The sequence below is a fragment of the Suricata suricatta genome, chromosome 5 (assembly GCF_006229205.1).
Source record: "Suricata suricatta isolate VVHF042 chromosome 5, meerkat_22Aug2017_6uvM2_HiC, whole genome shotgun sequence".
NCBI classification, from domain to species: domain Eukaryota; kingdom Metazoa; phylum Chordata; class Mammalia; order Carnivora; family Herpestidae; genus Suricata; species Suricata suricatta.
Window position 1 is genome coordinate 9,844,112 of NC_043704.1, and position 6,884 is coordinate 9,850,995.

The 6,884-nt window shown below is 49.0% G+C and overlaps 1 long non-coding RNA gene across 1 annotated transcript; it reads right to left on the bottom strand.

The window, feature by feature from the left end:
- Window positions 1-1,602: 1,602 nt before the first annotated feature.
- LOC115291499 lies at window positions 1,603-6,116 on the bottom strand. The gene is made up of 2 exons (XR_003908490.1): window positions 4,393-6,116; window positions 1,603-3,055 (listed from the first exon to the last, which is right to left on the bottom strand). It is a non-coding gene; the product is annotated as an uncharacterized LOC115291499 (long non-coding RNA).
- Window positions 6,117-6,884: the final 768 nt, after the last annotated feature.

The following is a 6,884-nucleotide window of genomic DNA, read 5'->3' on the forward strand; positions in this document are numbered from 1 at the left end:
GACACAGAATACGAAGCAGGCTCCAGGCTCTGAGTTGTCAGCACAGAGCCCAATGTGGGGCTTGAACTCATGAACCGTGAGATCATAACCTGAGCTGAAGTTGGACACTCAACTGAGCCACCTAGGTGCCCCAGGACCTCAGAATTTTAGAGCTTGAAGATGATCACCCCATCCTTTTTAAATAGTTGAAAACTTGGGCCCAGAGAGATAAAATGATGTGAAGACAATGTGACTAGTTAGGGACAGGGGGGAAAATGCCGATGTTCAGAAGGTCATCCCCCAGTTTTTTAACTTTTGGAGACAATTTTAGACTTACAAGAGTTGCAAAAATAGTGCAGAGTTCTTTGCTCAGCTGCCTCCAGTGTTAGCATCTTATACAACCATGGATTTATCAAAACTAGTACACTAATTAAACTATAGACTTCAGATTTCACGAGTTTTTCTACTGAAGTCAGTTCAGGATACCACATAGCATTTGGACGGTCTTAAACACTGGATTCCCCTATACTTGAGGTCCTTTAAGACACTACTGAGGGGCGCCTGGGTGGCTCAGTCGGTTAAGCGTCCGGCTTCGGCTCAGGTCATGATCTCACAGTTCGTGGGTTTGAGCCCTGCATCGAGCTCTGTGCTGAGTTAGCTCAGAGCCTGGAGCCTGTTTCAGATTCTGTGTCTCTCTCTGACCCTCCCCTGCTCGCACTGTCTCTCAAAAATAAATAAAAGACATAAAAAAAGATGTCACTGAATCAGTTACAGTCAGCTGTTGTACAGAAACTGCATCCCAATCCTCTTCTGGCTTTTGGAGCAGACTGTTTGCAGAGCCGGCTCTTTGCCTGGAGAATCTTGATGGAGTCTCACCTATAGCGTTTTGGGTGTGCCCAAGTTTGGGACAACTGTCTGATCTGGATACAAAAGGCTGCGCGCAGGGCTGGCAGCTCTGCAGCCGGGAACCTTCTGCCACTGTTCCCTCTCTAGTCTCATTTCTATGTATTACTGTTGTGCATAGAGCATTCTCTGCTCCCACGTGTCTAGTTTACCTGGTGAAGGACCCTGGAGTCAGAAAGACATAAATTCAGCCTCCAGCTTCCCTATCCAGTCGTGGGACCTTGAGTGAGTCACTCAACTGCTCCTTAGCAAGATGGGGGTAACAGCTGCCCTGTGGAGTTGAGAGGGTTAAATGAAGACGCTAGGTAGTGGTTAGCTTAGTGTATGGTGTGCTGAGGTGAAATGAATAAAGGAGCAGCTGGATGGCATTCTGAGACCAGGCTAGCTGGGTATAGTGGAAAGTTCTTGAATGTTCCTGGTGGGCAGGGGTGGGGCTTGAGGGTTGGAGTAGGGGCGGTCAGAGCTGGCTTGAGAAAGTGACAGCGTAGAGATGGGCTGGATCACAGGAGTGGGAAGCGGAAGGCCCACAGGGCATCATTAGGAGGTTATTACGTTAGTTCTCAAGAGAGGAGGTAGGGCCCTAGGCCTGGAGAGACGGGACTCACACGCTGATGATACAGAGGGTGAAGTTGGGACTCCAAGATGACTACCTTCTAGGTCCACATTTAAAAAAGCCTGACATTATTAACTGTTGAGAGAGAAATCAGGACAAAGTGGAAATTGGTGGGACAAAATATGCTTGGTTTTATTCACGTCGCACTTGAGATACTAACAATGTCCAAGTGGATACATAGAAGCCATGGTTGTGGCACTGGAGCCATCTGGGCATCATGCCCAAAGGGATGGCTGCTGAAACGGGGAGGGCAAATGGAACCACTCTGGAAGAGAATGCAGGAGAGGCCAGAGCTTGGGGGCAAAGACTTACCTGAGACCAGTGGTTCACAGAAGGGCCAGAGAGCCAGAGGAGGGGCCACTGAGAACTAGGATGTACCCGAGTGCCCTCACGGCCGTAACAAGGCCCCGCAGCAGCCTGGGCAGCTTAACTAGCCGAAACACATGCCCTCAAAGGCTGGAGGCTACAAGTCCACGATCAAAGTATCGGCAAGTCTGTTTCTTCTAAAGGTTTTCTGTCCTCGGCATGTGGATGGCCATTTTCTACCATTGTCTTCATGTGGTCTTCCCTTCGTGGGCATCTGTGTCCTAATCTCTTACATGGACACCAGTTATACTGGATTAAGCTGACCCATGTGACCTCATTTTACCCTAATCACCACTTTGAAGGGCTCGTCTCCAAGTACATTTTGAGGTACAGGGATTAGAATTTCCACATTAGCGGTCGGTGGGGGTGGGACACAATTCACCCCATAACCTAGAAACGGAAACAGATCACAACTTTTGACAGAACTCAAGGGAAGAACTTCAGAAAGGACAGCGACTGACTCGGCCCTATTCACACCCCCTGCCTCTTCCCCTCTAAGGAGGCTCTTTGAGGCTCCTCTCCTGGTTGGCTACCAACAAGATAGGTCCAGGGGATGGCAGAGGCCAGAGGGGTGGAGAAGCCAGGGGGCTCCCCTCTCTAGCTCTGCCAGGGTCCCCAGCATCAGTGGTTTTCCCCGTGGAAAACCCATCTCCCATGGGACCAATCTGGGAGGTTCCTCTTTCCACCAGGTGACCCTGGCTCTAGACTGAGGTCACCCCATCTCCTTGGGGGTGGGTAGTGGCTTTCTGCTATTTCTGTTCTCTGGGTTGCCTCACTGTCCCGTGTTTGATGTGTTGGCCCCTACATTGTGTCTGTAGCCAATTTTCTGTTCTCAGATCCCCTCTGCTGGAATATCTAGAGTGGTTTCTGTTTACCTTCTGGTAAAGACCCCATCGTCGGGAAAGCAAATGCTGCGGAATAACGGAAGAGATGAAAACTGGAAACAGAACTTTGAGCAATGTGGTCGAAGCTACCATCCTAGGGCCAGCAGGGAAGGGGAAGAGAACGTGTGGTGCCCAGCAGTGGAGGGAGAGGTCGATCTTGTGGTCATGAGATTCAAAAGGCTACCTGAAAGGGGTCACAGTGTTTGCCCAGAAAAGCATTTAGGATCCATTATTTTTGGAGCATTTTCCTTTCTCCAACTGCTGATGTATAGTTCTGTCTTACGTGGAGGCACTGATTTCTTCCTCCTGCCTGTAGACATACCACACACACAATTACATCTGTGTATGTATAGATCTGCATTTCCAGGGTAACTGGAGGTGACTGCTTTCCCAGCAGGTGACTGCTCTCCTCCCCCAGTGGGACCTCAGCATCCCTGTCCAGACCACAAGTCTGTCCTAAATTACATTTCCTTTTTATGTACCTCAATTGCTTGATTAAACAGTTTTTATATATAAGCAAATTAAGCTTATCAGCATGGCAAACCTGATGTTCTCTTAGATGTTTCAATATTCTTTAAAACTCTTAGTAAGATTTCAAGTTAAAAGCAAGTCTCCATTTCCTATCAGAATTAGAAGGCTGGTGGGGCATCTGGGGGGCTCAGTCGGTTAAGCATCCAACTTCGGCTCAGGTCATGATCTCACGGTTTGTGGGTTTGAGCCCCGCGTCGGGCTCTGTGCTGACCGCTCAGAGCCTGCAGTCTGCTTCAGATTCTGTGTCTCCCTCTCTCTCTGCCCCTCCCTGTTTGTGCTGTCTCTCAGAAATAAATAAACATTAAAAAAATAAAAAAAAATTATGAGGCTGGGCCTAAAAGCCTTATTCTCTAACTCATTTCAGGCACATGGATACTAAATACATACAGATTCCTTATTAATCCAGAAATACACATCTATGGTTTTGTTTCTTCTAAGCCTATCTATATTTAACTCAAATTTTTATTGGATTAGGGGATGGAATTTTTTTTAGATTTTATTTTTAAGTAATCCCAATACTCAACGTGGGGCTCAAACTCACAACCCTGAGACAAGAGTTGCAGGCTCCACTGACTAAGCCAGCCAGGCACCCCAGGAGCTGAATTTTTTTTTTTAAGACAACAGTTACTGTCCTGGTTAACGGAGATCATTTATCACCAGAGAGTTTTGCTGTTTTTCTCCCGAGTCTTTAAGGAGCCGCCGGACCCCCCCAATCGTGGGCCTATCAGTGATTCTGTCACCTCAGGGAGGACCGCCCCTCAGCCCTTCTCCAGATCCAAGTGAAAGCACTGCTAAGTTCTGAACCACAGGCGCTTGCGGCCCCCACACTGGCTGATCAAGTCTCAAGACTCGTTGAAATTTTAGGATCTTGGGACCTAAGGACAGCTTGTTCTCTGCTGTGTTTTTAGGACCATCCAGCTCTTCAGGAGCCTTAAAACGAGAGCTGACTCACTGAATTCTGGCTCTCTCTGCTCTGGCTTCACAGCTCCTGGGGCCTTTGTACTGATGATTCTCCTCGGCTCAGAAATAGCCTTTGAAAGGAAGAACTTACAATTTACTAACTTTCCTTCCATAGGAAAAATGAGTCAGCACAAATGTAATCAAATAATGACTCACCATAAACTTTACCGAGCTGGTGTTCAGTTGCTGATCGGTGAGCCCTTTAATTCTTCCCTGCAGTGATGTTCTTATAAATGACAGTGTCTTGCATTTGAATTCCTAGTCTGTGCTCTATTCCTAGTCTGTTCTCCCCGACAATTCGGAAGAGTCTAGTCAACAGTCCAGAGCAACCCAGACCTAGGGAGCGACAGAAGTGGACTTCAACAGTGCTCACATTTTTAACGTGTTTGTGAATCACCTGGGGATTTGGTGAAAGTGCAGACGCTGATTCAGCGGGTCCGGGGTGGACCCTGGGGTTCTGCATTTCTGGAGAGCTCCCGGGTGATGCCACTGCTGCTGGTCCAGGGACCACACCTGGGAGTGGCGAGGGACTACAAGTTGTGAACCAGGTACGCACACAGCTAAGATTCCCTGATGTCTTATTTTTGCGTCCTTCCCTTTTTCTTTCACACCTGGGGACGACGAAGCCAGGCTCTACCTTGAGCCTGCCGCGTGCCTGTTTACCTTCTCTGACTCCTCTATCTGCCTTCCTGGGCCTGAATGGTAACAGTGCTCCTCAGCCCCAGGGGCATGTTCACCCACTGTGGTCCCCACTCTTTGTAAGAGAGCTGTATACAGAATGGACTCTCCCATTTCCCCATGATGTCTTCTGAGACCACGACATCTTGAAGCATCTAAGGGCAAACGTGGAGAGCTCCTGCTCTGGCTCCAAGGAGTTACGGTGTCTGGGAAGGCGGGGTTACGAAGCTCTTAAGGAACAGGGGAAAACTAGGGATGCTTATGACTTTCCGATAGAAGCCAGGAGCTCTCCCTACCAGGAGTGGAGAGAGCCTGGCCCTTAGAGCCATAATTCAGCAAACTCCAAGAAGGCTATCTGAAGGGCTCGTCCAGTAAAGTATTAGGGTTTATCACTGTTAAGCTTTTTCCTTTTCTTATTCCTAACTTCTTAGGCCTGTGTTGTCCTGGAGAGGCTAAGGCCTTCCTCAGAGGGGCTTCATTCATGTCTTTCTCCAGTGACACAATTTGAGGCCTTGTGACTATGCAGGACTCCCTTCCCAACTGCCGCGGTTCTGCAGGGAAGTGGAAGATATGGCTTCAGCCTTGCTTATCACTTACTGTCTTTCTTCTAGTCCTGGTCCACTGTGATGCTTATCTAGTTTTTGGGGCCAGTTATTGTTATTATTAGTTTTGGATTCTCTCTTTTGACATCTATTGTTGCTCTATACAATGGGAAGAAGTTCTTATATTCTCTGACTGTAAGTCTGAAGTTCTAAAAGTGGGCTTTCTATATACTGCTATTTCAAAGCAGACGAATAAGTGGTCAGGGCAGCTTAAAATCCATCCTTGGATTAGGTGAGCTTTGGGGGAGGCGCACCTGGTTGCTAGTGCATTATGCCGTCCACTTACAACAAAGGCCGGGGTAGGAAGCAATGCAGAGAAGACCTCTGCTATGCTTCAGAGTTGCTGGGGACTCCGTGGTTTTGCAAACTGCTGTTTAAGCAAATGTGGTTCCCTGGGAGAAATCTGTCACTGTCAGGAACAATTATGCTTCTCTTAGGGGACAAGAACACTGTGGCACATAACTGGTAAGTTTCCCTTTTTCTCCTGGTCTGAGGATGCTCACAGTTTGGTGACCCACAGGTACAGGTACACCAGGCAGCCTTTGTAGGTCTGTGTCCAACTTGTTTTCAGTCCTTATTTAAAAATATTTAGAGACCAGAATACACTTATGCATGTATCATGTGTATATACAGTATAGATGTATGTATATGTATACATATATATTTGCATTGGATATATAAAATATTTAATTGCATTGTATGAATTTATGTAACTTATTGTAAAATGCTTTTTGCAAGAAGACCTGGAAACATCTAATAAAACCAGCCTCACCTTATATTCCAACTGGACCGGGCAGAGGCTGTATGTCGGTTGAATCCCAGTAGGGTGCGGATTAATTTATGTAAAATTACCTGCAGCCCCTTGTTGAGTCTCCCTGTGGAGGAAGGAAGCTTAGACTTTGGCTTAAATCAGGCAGCCAGTGGGCCTAACACCCTGGTCTCCAACCTGTCAATCCCTTCTCCCCAATGCCTCCTTTCTTCCTCCATCACGCCTCCGCATCCCACCCAAGCCCAGGCCTCCCTCCTCCCTCACTGCCCCCCCACGGCCTCCCTTTACCCTCACCCTGCCCCTCCCCGCCCCAGCGTAGCCTCCCTCCATCCTCACCCCGAGCCCCCGTGCGGTCTCTCTGCTCCCTCCATCCTCACTGTACACCACCCGCTCCGCGCGGCTTCCCTCCATCCTAAATCCCTCCTTCCAGCCTCATCCCCGCCTCCCCAGCGAGGCCTCGCTCCATCCTCACCCTCGCCCCCAAAGCGCATCCCCCGCCCCCACCACCCCCCCGCGGCCTCACCCCCACGGCGCGGCCTCTTCCGGCCGGCGGGAGGGCGGGGCCCGGAGGGAGGGGCGGGCCGGTGGTGCGAGCGTCC